The 12,993-nt window shown below is 41.3% G+C and overlaps 3 protein-coding genes across 41 annotated transcripts in view; 2 read left to right on the top strand and 1 right to left on the bottom strand.

Moving 5' to 3' along the window:
- Nucleotides 1–12,993, top strand: part of LOC127531978 (zinc finger protein OZF-like) — a 205,188-nt gene that overhangs the window by 41,477 nt on the left and 150,718 nt on the right. The gene's annotated exons all lie outside the window — the stretch shown is intronic.
- Nucleotides 1–12,993, bottom strand: part of LOC127531907 (zinc finger protein 37 homolog) — a 269,232-nt gene that overhangs the window by 118,476 nt on the left and 137,763 nt on the right. The gene's annotated exons all lie outside the window — the stretch shown is intronic.
- The window catches only part of LOC127531957 (zinc finger protein OZF-like), a 319,989-nt gene that overhangs the window by 181,679 nt on the left and 125,317 nt on the right, over nt 1–12,993 (top strand). The window lies entirely within an intron of this gene.

Genomic DNA, 12,993 nt, shown 5'->3' with positions numbered 1-12,993 from the left:
AAGTGTTTACCTCAAAGCAAAATCAACAAGTGCAGCCAATGTTCTTATAATACAAAATTCAAATAGTAGTTTACTTATTTATTGTCCTCAATGTAATTTTATTTGTATGAAATTTACAACAAATGAATGTGTGATTGTGAAGTAAAAGAATACACAGAAATTAAAAATATTATATTTTTGCTTCAGATTTTGTACATTTTGTGTTTGAAATCACATTTGACAATAAATGTTCAAAACATTCAACATTTTCAAGATTCATTTGTAGAGGGCATACACCTTTTCTCTCTCTTAGGCACAACAGATTTACAAAGATTAGTCTGAGCCCCACATATGACTACCATGTCATCCAGCAGGTCAACTTGGGAGATGGGAATGACAGAATGCAAAATTTTGAAGCTCTTCCATCTACTTATAACTCGTTCCACATGGATGCGGACATGAGAAAGTTTTCTTGAACTGTGTACCTCTCTCGCAGGAAGCTGGCTCTTTCCTTTTGTAAAACTTGGAATACGCAAAGTGGCACCATATGCAGCAAGCTCATCCCTTATTAAAAATCCTCTGTCAGCTAAAATGTCATCTTTTGGTTCCAAATGATCTAAAAAGCCTGAATCAAGTGTTATTTGCTTGTCTGACGCTCTTCCCCCCCCCAACCAGTGGACAGAAACGAAACAGCTCCTGCAGGTGTAATTCCTACCAAGTACTTTATTGTGTTGTTATGCTTATAATTTGACCATGTTTGTGCACAGGCGGTCAAATCAGAAAGTCTTTCAATAAATATTTCAGTACAGTCTATGATGCATCTGCATCTTCTGAAGTTCCGTCTGAAAGCTTTTGGCATGCTTTTGAGGACAACACTCTTACTTGGCCATTTAATGAGAGGTTTTAACACAGCTGCTATTACAAGAAACCATGATCTCAAAACTCTTGACACTTGGCTTTCAAAAATATTAAATCTGTAGGCAAGATCTCTGTTACTAAGACCAAGCCTAAGTTTCATGAGCACCAACAGTAAATGGTCTTCCAGGTTGAGACTTTTAACTTGTTGTGTTACACTTGATGTTAATTTGGTCATTATCCAACTAAAAATTGAAGTGGTAGGCCCAGTCAAAAAGAGCAGGTATGCAGCCTTAGGTTTAACAGTGGCAAATGTTAATTGTGATTGGTGGAGCTCTTCTTTCAGTTTGTTGTTTCCTCTTTGAGTCTATAGAAGTCTTCTCTTAAAGTGAAATATTCATTGCTTAGTTGTTCATATTTTTGACTCAGAGCATCGTATGACTTCTTTGGGATCATTGGCTCGGGCACACCATCTGCCTCTTTGTCCTCTTCGTCATGCAGTGGCGGCACTTGGTCCATGTCAGCAGGCTCCTCATCAGGAACAGGAGATTCTTCAAGAAATTGAAAAACACAAGAATGGTTTTATTTTAAAGATACATTATATTCAAACAAGCATGCTTTTTATGTTAAAAGTCCCACATTTTCTTCAGGTAAAGTACATTTACAGGAGCAACAACTGTATTTGAGAATGAGTAAAAAGCGTCACACTCAGATCTTTTTAATCAAATGTTGAGTTGTCAAAAGCAGAAATATACTTGAAAGTTTAAAAGTGAACAAAAATGGACTAAAGAAGAAAAGTAAATATGTTATTGACCTTTTAACCCCTAACAGCAGTCCACCAGAGACTTTTTATGGTTATTTTTGGGGAAATAATGTCATTTGGTTTTAAAACTTCACACAAATGTCAAGACAAATAAGTTACAAAGATTTGGCATGTATGTGTAATTACTGGGTTTTAATATGATTAAACTAGAGAAACTACTCCTGTCTCACAGTGAGATTGAAGTATAAAACATTCATAAAAAAACATTTACCCAGGAAAAGTACATCAAACATGTATTTTCTTCATACTTTGCACCACTGTAGAAAAGTTTGAGATACTCACTATTGCTAGAGCCATTCTGTTCCATTTTCAAGTCTTCTCTTTCTGGCCAGCCTAAGTAAAGAAAGCAATAATAAGACACAGAAATGACAGAAAAAACTCACAATTTGTTAACAAACTTACCTCTCAATCTTTTGCTTAGGCATGCTAGCCTGCTTTTTGTAAGTAAAAACGGAGGGGACGAAGTCTGGGCTTTCAACATCCAAGGATGCCTCTCCTAAAGACAACATGAAAAAAACACACACACACACACACACACACACACACACACACACACACACACACACACACACACATATATATTGAATAATTACTTCATTTGTGGTCAACAATTGTTAGCAATGCGGTTTTGCCAACAACTGAGGGCACAAAGATCCTTCATCAGCAGCAGCAGTACTTGTTTGTTTACTGTTAGCATTTAAAGCTACATGCAAGCTAATGCTTGAAAAACATAACTACAACCAACTACAATCTTTTACCAAGATTTTTCTTCACAGTGTAGGGAAAGGAGCATAGACTCGTTAACAAAAACATCAAACATTTACTTAGCTTACCTGTTATGAAATGTGCGCTGCAAACTCGAGCATTTTTAATGATCGTCTCTGTCCAGTCTTTTCGCCTCAGTGCATTTAACCACAACTGTCTTCGTTCCCTCTGAGCACGAGTGTTCGCTGGAATCCTATAAAACTTTAATTTGCGTTCGCCAATGTCATTCCTCCTATTCTGGCATCCAAAGACACAGCAGGACGACATTTTAGAAAAGTTGATAGAGCCTAGTCCCTCAGTCTTTCGCCTTTCGGTCACGGCCGCGCGGGCTTCCTCTTTTGCCTCCAGCTAAAGCTGTGACGTCATTCGTGACGTGGGTCATTAAAGGGTCTATAGGAAAAAATAAGCAATTAGGGTTAAAAATTAGGTTAGGGGTGAGAAAGGTTAGAGTTAGCAAAAGAAAACGGGTAGGAATAAAGAGAGAGCAAATAGAAAAACATAAAATAAGGAATGAGCGGGTTAGGGAAAAGTAAACAGGGATAAGGATCAAAAGAAAAAGGGTAAGAGAAGAAAGATAAAATAAGGGTTACAAGGTTAGGGTTAGGGAAAAATAAAAGGGGAGGAATAGAAATAGAAATAATAAAACACTGATTTTACATTCACTCAATATGCACGATGTTGGAATACGCATAAGTTTGCATACACACGAGTTGACCAGTATTCCAATGTTATACCAGTAAGATTTGTTTTAGCTTTTCTGTGTCAGTTGTAATCTAAGTCAGTGTTATGGAATATGACTTATACAGTCTCAGTTCACAGACGGGTCAACACCGGCACTAAACATAGCCTAGCTAGCTGGCCATGATTTCGCTGGTGGGCATCAATACAACACAGTAATATTCGATTCACAAAATACAACAAATAGTAATGTTCAATCTTACTTGTGAAAAGTAATCCCTCGTGCCCAGTTTTCGACGATCCGGCAATTTGAACACGAATATGCGGCACAGTGCTCTGTCATCTGGTTGTTTCTGCTGCTGAACTGTAAGTATGATGACCGGACCAAGATGGCGGCTGTATTTCTCGCTGCGCAGCACTCCGAGCGGCGTCTACTCTTTATTATGTCTATGGTGACAGCAACAACCTCAGCCTCATGTAGGATCAGATCAGAGCAAGGGGCGCTACTGACCTCTGCTGGACACATGCGGTAACCACATTATTAATATTAAGTGCAAAGCTGGAGACATTACAGATGAGCAGCACTTCCTGTTTCAACATAAAAGCATCACGATTCTTTTATTTCAACAAATCTGCTAAAACGTGATTTTGAGAGACTCAGAATAATCTGTATTATGAACCAAAATGTATTTAACAACCGCTAGCTTCTCAACTTGCTCTTATTGTGTTTGTTGTCACTTTATTTATATCCAAACAAAAAATTAACACGTTATAGCTAGGTCAATCTATAATTGAGGGACTTTTGAAGTCCATGGGATATATCTGCATATATATCTTCATTAAAAGGAAAAAATGATGTTTTCTTATGTTCATTATGATCTTTTTTTTTTTTTTTTTACAAATTCTATGATTATTTATTATGGAAACAATCACTTATTTAAAAAAAAAAGACTGGATATCACTAAAATGTCAACTAAATAACCATCTGAATTTAATACCAACCACCTTCTAATGAGCTAAACAAAAATATAATAAAATGAGCTGATTCAGAAATAGTTTGGACTGTGTTCTTTTATTAAAATGAGATAATCATGACAGATATTTATGTTTGGAAATATATCAAATTTTATCTGGAAAACAAATGAAATCCCTTTCCACTAAGTTCCCCGTTCCAAAAACACCTCTCCAGGAAGTGTGTTAATTCCAGATCACATGACCTGCTCCACATGATGTCATTTCCTCCTGAAGAAAAGACCCCAAGGCTTTCTGACTTATTTCATACAAAGTAGTCAACAGGTTTAGTACAATATCTTTAGAAATAACTTTACATTTCAACTGTATAATATTTAGAAGAATCTTTCTCTAAAATGCCATGTAGTGTTTGGTTATCGGTGGCCATGTTGATTTTAGACCTAACAACAGCAAAAATGTTTACTATGATACTCTGTAAAGGTAACTTGGAGGACTGAGAGTAATGTAGTTGACATTCATGATACGTTCTTGTAGTTTTTAAAAGTTTATTTAACCCTCGTGTCGTACTGTGGGTCAAATTGACTCATTTTAAAGCTTGAAAATGTGGGAAAAAACAATCACAGTGAAACTTCTGATGTCCACATTTTCAACATTTTGAGGCGTGTGCTGTTGACTGCCTCAAACTTTGCTCACCTGTTGAGGCACGGCACGGAGTGACACGCAGCGGTGCAGCAGGGCGCACAGCGCGCACCCGCCGACACGACTGCAGAGCAGACGTGTCGGCGGGTGTAGCGTGCACAACACCTATTTTAGTAGTGAAAAGACTCAAAACAACTAAATTTGAAAATATGATATTCTATACTTAAATTTCTACCTGTTCTAATCTCTGTGTTCCATGTTGAGTAGAGTAAAGCAGATGAATAATAACCAGCTGATATAATGTGTGTTTGTAATGAAGAACTCAGAGTCAGGATTTTTAGCCACAGCCCTTTATTCTTCTCCATCACACACAAGATGAAGGAAGTTCTCATTTCATCACTAGAACAGGACTTAAAGACTCAAATCAGGATCAAGTGTGGCTGCACAAAAAGCTGATTTTCACTGGACAATAATGTGTGAAAGTCTGTCAGCAGTTTGGAGATTCACTGCTTCCTCTCTCATTTCACACTTTGTGCAGCTCAAATGCTTTTAGTTCAAGTGAGCGTCAGAGGAACACCACATCCTGATTTTCACTCAACATTTGACTGGAAAAGACGCAAACACCACATTTGGCTCCTGGAATAATCACAACTTCCATCTTTGAAGAGGAACAAGTTTACAAGGAATCATTTAGAAGGATTTGACAAAGAAACACATTTAATCCATGAATGTGAAAACATGTTTGTGAGGGACAGAGTCATGGAGAGACTCAACTATCTGTTCAACACTGTTTCTGTACCAGGAGGAGACTCTGGAGACTCAACTCAGCACAGAGACACTGAGGAGGAACCAGGATAGACCGCAAATCCAGGACAGAGAGTTTGAGTGAATGTGGTGTTGAAGGTGTGGAGGTGGATCAGAGAGTCAGAGGAGACTCTGTAGAAGGACAGAGTTCCAGCATCAACGTCCACATAAACTGAAACTCTGTAAGAGACTGAGGACTTGATGGATGTTGAACTGTCATTGTGTTTGACACAGTAACCATAATCAGAGCAGAACAGAGTCCATGACTGATCATTACATCCAAACGCACAGTCATTAGCGTCTCCTTTCCTTCCGATTTCTCTGTAACTCACTGATATATCAACCTCTCCTCTCCACTCCACCTCCCAGTAACAGCGACCAGTCAGACTTGTTGTACACAGCAGCTGTTTCCAGAATTCAAACCTATCTGGATGATCAGGATACGACTGATCCTCCCAAACAAATGTCACCTTCCTGTTGTTGTCAGACAGTTTGAGTTTTCTGTATATTGTGTTTGTGTCGACTGTGAGTTGACAGGAATCTGATGGAGAGAACAAACACAACACAGCTGCAGTTATTGATGGATCATGTGATCAGTACTAAAGCTTTGATGATGACCTCAGAGATGTGACACTTTGAAGATGCTTGAATGTGCTGCTTTGTTTCCATCAATCCATTAAAACACACTTACACTTCCTCAGACCTGGTGTCAACCATTGGACTCCAGCAGGCGTCACCCTGAAAGGAGGAGGACGGTCAGAGCAGCAGAGACTCTTTCAGCAGCACACATGGACGTTACATGGCTCTCACACTGTTCCACTGATAAAGGACCAGTCCAACATGGAGACACAGACGCCTGAATGCAGCATCTCTAAAGTCCTGTTCTATGCTCAACATGTTCCAGCTCAGTTTACACTCATTATTCAGCTTTACTCATTGATGCTTCCTCTGTTCATGGAGCTGGGCTAACAGTTCACCCTGCTTCCTGTCTTTGAGCTCAGCTAGGCTAACAGTTCGCCCTGCTTCCTGTCTTTGAGCTCAGCTAGGCTAACAGTTCACCCTGCTTCCTGTCTTTGAGCTAAGCTAGGTTAACAGTTCACTCTGCTTCCTGTCTTGGAGCTAAGCTAGGCTAACAGTTTCCTTCTGCTCTCAGCATTAATGCTAAGCTAGGCTAACAGTTTCCTTCTGTTCTCAGCATTAATGCTAAGCTAGGCTAACAGTTTCCCTTTGCTCTCAGCATTAATGCTAAGCTAGGCTAATAGTTTCCCTCTGCTCTCAGCATTAATGCTAAGCTAGGCTAATAGTTTCCCTCTGCTCTCAGAATTAATGCTAAGCTAGGCTAGTCATGGTGTGTAGCTGAGCTAACTGTTCTTCTGCTTCATTCTTGGTGTTTCTCTCTTCCACTGATTCTCATGTGTTTTCTGTTCAGCCCCTCAGGAAGAAGGAAACATTTAGCGCCCCCTACCCTCCACCACCGCTAGAAATAGCATCATTAGTCTAGAAATTATTACAAGTACACCTCTGTACATGAAGGAAAACTAAAAAGAAAGAAAAAAGAAAGAAATCTCGAACCACTTCCAACAAAGAACAACTTTATGAACCTTTTTTAGTTTAAAATGCATCAATTAGCCTTAAAGTCAACAAATTTAATCTTTCTGGAAACTCTAAACATTTTTAACTGACTAATTGATCCATTTGATGGTGAAAAATAACCTGAAATAAAATCAATAAATAATCAGTCAAAGTGATCAGCATCATTCCCTCAGGAGCTCAACATAGAAACACTTCCACTGATTGAGCTGATTTTTAATCAGAATGATGAAGTCAGGATTAACGGCTACAATGAGCTCGTTTTTAACCAACAACTTTTCAAAGTGTGTTTGAAGCATGACGCTGCAACTCTCAGCTCCTGCTCAGTGTTTAGGAGGATCTGGACCTGGTCTCCAGCAGCAGAGAAGCCGGTCTCGCAAAGATCAGCAGAAGAATGTCCACAGCCCCCAGAGTGGATTCTGCCTCTCTACACTCAGACACAATTCACTCAGAGTCTGAGATGTGAACCTCAGACGTCACGTTGATGAGCTGCTCCTCCTCTGCAGAGCTGGAACCAGTGGGAGCACTGGAAGGATCTCTCAGCCACTCATACTGGGAACTGTTTTCAGGGAACTACTTCTGAAAGAATCTCATCAGTCATGAAATAAGCTGCTTCATACATGGAATCACTGAGGTGGCATCATCGCCGCTGCTTTCTACAAATTCCTGCAGGTTCTCCAATCAGTCAGTATCTCCTCCATCCAGTGGCTGCCCCACATCGCTAGCTTTCCACTAAACAGCTGATCTAGTCTGTGACCTGAGGGAGGACTTTATCTTTCCCTTCAAGCTGCACATTTACTTCATTTAGCATCCAAATGTGTCCCTCAGGTAGGCCACTTTCACCTGGAACTTTTCATCACTCCATTTCTCTCACACTTCTTCTTGTGTTCCTGCTCCACAAACATTCTGATCTCCTCTCTGAGCTCAGAAACTCTGGACTAGACTTTCCCTGGTGACAGCCACCTTGGTTCAGAGTCAAACAGCACAGCTTGATGTTCAGCTCCCATCTCCTCACAGGGAGCAGAGAAGACTCTAGTTTTAGTGCTCTGCTCTTTAGAAAACTGACTCCAGTCAGAAGCTCCCTTCATCCAGAGGAAAGCTGCCTTGATGCCAGAGCTTCTCTGTGGACCACAATGTGTCCACTCAGCAGTAGGTGAGGTCTTCTAGATGACTTCCTCAAGCCCTTTTCTCCTCCCTGCCATGGTCTGTGCACCATCACTGGAAACACCACTTCTCCCACTGTAGCCCATTCTAAGTCAGGAAGCAGTCCAGGATTTACAACATCTCTTCAGCTGTGGCTGTCTCTGACATATTTACCAAAAACTAGATCCTCACACAGGGAGTCTGTCGTGTCCAAACGTACAGAAGCCACAAACAAGCAGTCTTTGTTGCTGTCAGGCTTCATGGAACTGAAAGGCACAACGTTTGTCTTTGACTTGATCTACCAGCTGTTCCTGAACATGGTTAGCCATGTCATTTATACGTCTGGACACAGAGTCATTGGACAGAGGGACAGTTTTTATTTGTGTGTCTTCCAGCAGGACACAGATCATGTCTAATGCTGCAGGGAGTATCAGATCCTCTGTTATGGTGAGGACTTTTTACACCCACCACTTTGGTATGCCTCCTTATATGATGCTAACAGCGCTCTCTGCTTTAGCCACGTAGCATTCAAGAAGCCCATGTTTGTTGGCAATATTCAGCAGGTTTTCAGTGAAAAAACTCCAGCGGCTGATCAGCGTGGTTGGAGTGTAATGTGTTGAAGTGATGCCTTCATTTATTTGGCTTCATGCTGTCCACTAACAACATTTTTAGACTCAGTAAACATAGCGGTCTGTCCTCGTCTCCCACCGTAGTCACAGTGAAGCTAAGAGCTACAGATGCTTCGTCACATTTCCTCATCTGAGCTTTCAGGATAGTTTTGTTTGTCTCATTATCTCCGTCTCTCTCTCTGCCTTTCTTCTCATTCCTGTTAAATATTTTTCCGTTGTGTCTTCTATGTCTTTGTTTGTAGTATTTCAGATCTCCTGCTCTGTGGTGTGTTCACTGCCCCCAGGGGGCGCCACTATTTAAGAAGCACTGAGCTAGGCTAAAAGGTTCCTGTCTGTCTGTACCTGAGGGTGTCTGTGTGTCTGTACCTGAGAGTGTCTGTCTGTCTGTACCTGAGAGTTTCCAGTCTACAGTGTGGATCCTCCACTTTAGCTCTCAGCATCTTCTCTCCTGAGTCTCCTGGATGGTTGTAGCTCAGGTCCAGCTCTCTTATATTTGAGGTCTTGAAGCTCAGAGCTGAGGCCAGAGAAGCACAGCCTTCCTCTGTGACCAGACAGCCTGACAGCCTGCACATACAAAACAACACAAACCTGATGGACAACACTTGGCTGGATGTTTCTCACTCTCTTTTCTTCTTTGTCTTTCACCTACATTTTTGCTGCACATTTCATGCATCTCAAGCAAATCAACAATCTCAACAATGATTAGTGGGATTTAATCATGTCAAAAATAAACCCTGACAAAGTCCTGCACAAGTTCAGTAAAAGCTCATTTGATGAATCCCATCAGCAGAAATGATTGTACTCAGGTTAGCTGTTTATCCACTGATAGAAATCACATCAGTTTCAAAGTGTGAGTCCTGACCTGAGAGCTTCCAGTTTACAGTGTGGACTCTCCAGTCCAGCAGAAAGACTCTCCACTCCTGAATCCTGCAGGTTGTTGTTACTCAGGTCCAGCTCTGTCACATTGGAGGACTGGGAGCTGAGGACTGAGGACAGAGCTCCACAGCTTCTCTCTGACAGATTACAGCCACTCAGTCTGAAGAGACAAAGACAAGAAAAGAAATAAAACATTAAGTTCAGTATTTTCTGTTCTGTTGAAAAGACAGCAGTGGATTTAACAACAAATACATCCCACTATGTCCAGAATACAGCAGCACTGAGGACAGTCCTCTGAAATATTATTTAAATGTGAAAATAGCCCAAAGTGGAGCACATTACAGTAATCAGATTACTTTGAAGCTGAGCAGTAAAGTATTTGATGTGATTAAAAACAAAGTGACAGTTTAGATTTCCTAAATGAAGAATACAGACCAAACAGCAAGAAATGAATCCAATAAAGGTCACGACATCTTTCATTACTGTCATTAGAATGTTGGATTTTTTTCACTACTTTCTACGTCCACCTTTATTTTTGATGACACATTTAATCCTCCTCAGCATGAAGAAACCACATTTCTGCAGAGATGTTCCTCCATCTTCAGAGACTAGGTCGTCACCTGCTCTTTGTTGGAGGGTTTGTGTTGCTCTACCTTTGTCTTTAAAATACCCCAAAGTTGGTCTATTGGATTCAAATCAGGACACACACTTGGACAAGTCACACTTTGGACTTTTTCCTTCTTTACAATCTGAAAAATAGTCAACTTGATGCTGATGGCAGCCATTAAATCACTGTGAGACTCGCTTCCATCTCTGATGTTGTTCCAGAACAAATGTCTTCTGAAAATCTCAATTCCTCATGAACCACCTGAGGTCGGGACGTGTCCTGTCCCCCAGTGAAGACAGAGTTGGGAGTGATGGGATCAGGATCCACAACATCTGAGGAGGTGAACCCAAGAGGATCTGAACTGAGGAACTTGTTGATCTCAGTGGAGACAGAAGACAACACTGCTTCAGTGGATGTTTGAGCTGCAATGATGAGAAGGAATTGGACCTGAACCTCAAGTAAGAATGTTAACTTCTCAAAAAGACAGAAAAACACTCCAAATCAGATCACTAACATTACAGATGCCTATAAATCCACTCCTCTGCCACATCTGGGATTGTTAGACCATCAATGTGTTCCCCTGATCCCAGAATGTAAACCACTGATCTGAAAACAGGGACAATCCATAGAAACAGTTCAGTGTGACTAAAGAAGCCTCCTCAGCCCTGCAGGGCTGCTTTAATGTCAATCACTGGGAGGTATTTGAGGAGGGAAACACAGCAGCTGTTCTCTCAGATATGATCTGTTGTGTTGAGAATGTGACTGGAACAAAATATGTTCAAGTGTTTCCAAAGCAGAAACTGTGGCCCAACAGTGAAGTGTGAACCCTGCTGAGAGAAAGAAGCTCTGCCTTCAAAACAGGAACCATCAAACCAACAAGGAGACACAGTGGAGCCTGAAGAGGATCATCAGAGACAGAGCACAGATACAAACAGCACATAGAGAAACCTTTTCACAACAGCAGCTTCATGTGCATGTGGCAGGAGATAGAGACTTTCATTGGTTACAAGGACAGCTACACAGCCACAAACCTGCAGACAGAACTCTCCCAACCTCTTCTTTGGTCACTTTGACCAAATTAACAGAGACGACAGCATCTATCCTGCACGACCAGAAAAAATAACCCATAAAACTGCAACAACATCTGGACAGACCCACCCTGCACAGAGTCGACACGAGGAAAGTCTGGTCCAGATGGAGTCTCTGGACGGATTCTTAAGGCCGATGCAGAACAGTTAGCAGAAGTATTTACCACCATCTTCTACCTCTCACCTCAACAGTCTGTAGTCCACACCTGCCTGAAATGGGCCACAACTGTCCCCAAGAAAACCATAGAGAACTGCCTGAACAGCTATCCCCAACTGCTGTAACCCCCATCATCACCAGATGTTTCAGAGACTGATCCTCCTTCATATTAAATCTGACATCCCTGCTGACCTCAATCAGTTTGTATTTCAGGTAAACAGAACAACAGAGGATCCAATCAGATCAGCTCTCCACACAGCCCTGACACATCTGGACCAAAGCAACACACATGGAAGGATGTGAACTCAGCATTTACCACAGTACTCCACACAAACTGGTCCACAAACTGAGCAGTCTGGACTTCAGGAGTTCAGCGTGACCATGAATGCTGGACTTCCTGAGAAAGTGACCTCAGAACATCAACTGGAGCACCAGATCTCATCTACTCTCATCCTGAACACTGGAACATCTCAGGGCTTTGTGTCCTCAGACTGATGCTAGACTTCTCTTCACACATTACTGCTCCTCCATCCACCCCAACAACACCATCCTCTAAACGTCTGATGATACCTCCATAGTAGGTCTGATGATGGACCAGAATGAGAGTCTGCAGGGAGAAGGTTCATCATCTGATAACAGTGTGGATGTAAACACAACAAAAACCAAGGAGTTACAGGGAATTTGAGCAGATTAAAGCCCACCAAGTCCTCTGCTGTCTGTATCCACAGGGAGGAGGTAGAGATAATGTGGTGCTTTCATTCATCTTTCATGTCTTCAGTCCACATCTCTGAGTAACAGGGTCAGTGGTGCAGCAGTGCTCTATTCTATACAATAATAAATAGAATATACCATATATATGTTATTATATTGTTATGATTATACAAAGTTTGGTCTGCTTGTCAGTTGTTGTGTGGAACCTTTGCTGGGGGGTCCTGTACCCCTACGGACACTTTTAGCCGCCCCTCCCCGTCCTATAAAGGAGCTTTTCCCTCCTTACCTCTCCCCTTTTGTTTCTGTGTTCAGAGAGAGAGGTAAGCCAGACTGTGCTGTTGTAATCTGTGTTTTAATGTCATATAATTCTACTTATAAGTTCACTTTCCCAATCTAGTATGGTTCTATATTGTTTAATTTCTGGAGGAGAACAAGACTTGGAAATTGATGGAAGATCTTGTGTGTTTTTTTTTATTGGCTGTCAAGGCTGTAATCAATGGAGATCACCTTCAAAAAAGGTCTTGTCTTGGCGAACTAAACAATGCAGAGAAGAGAAACCACTGGTTACATCTGCTGATCAAACTGGTCCATGAAGATCTCCCATAAGGTGGTGGAGGCCCAACAGAGACTATAAACCAGACTCACCTCCCTCAACACCTGCAGACCAACTTCTTTAG

Source organism: Acanthochromis polyacanthus, chromosome 22 (assembly GCF_021347895.1).
Source record: "Acanthochromis polyacanthus isolate Apoly-LR-REF ecotype Palm Island chromosome 22, KAUST_Apoly_ChrSc, whole genome shotgun sequence".
In the NCBI taxonomy this organism is placed as follows: Eukaryota; Metazoa; Chordata; class Actinopteri; family Pomacentridae; genus Acanthochromis; species Acanthochromis polyacanthus.
This window is presented reverse-complemented; position numbering and strand designations above follow the sequence as displayed.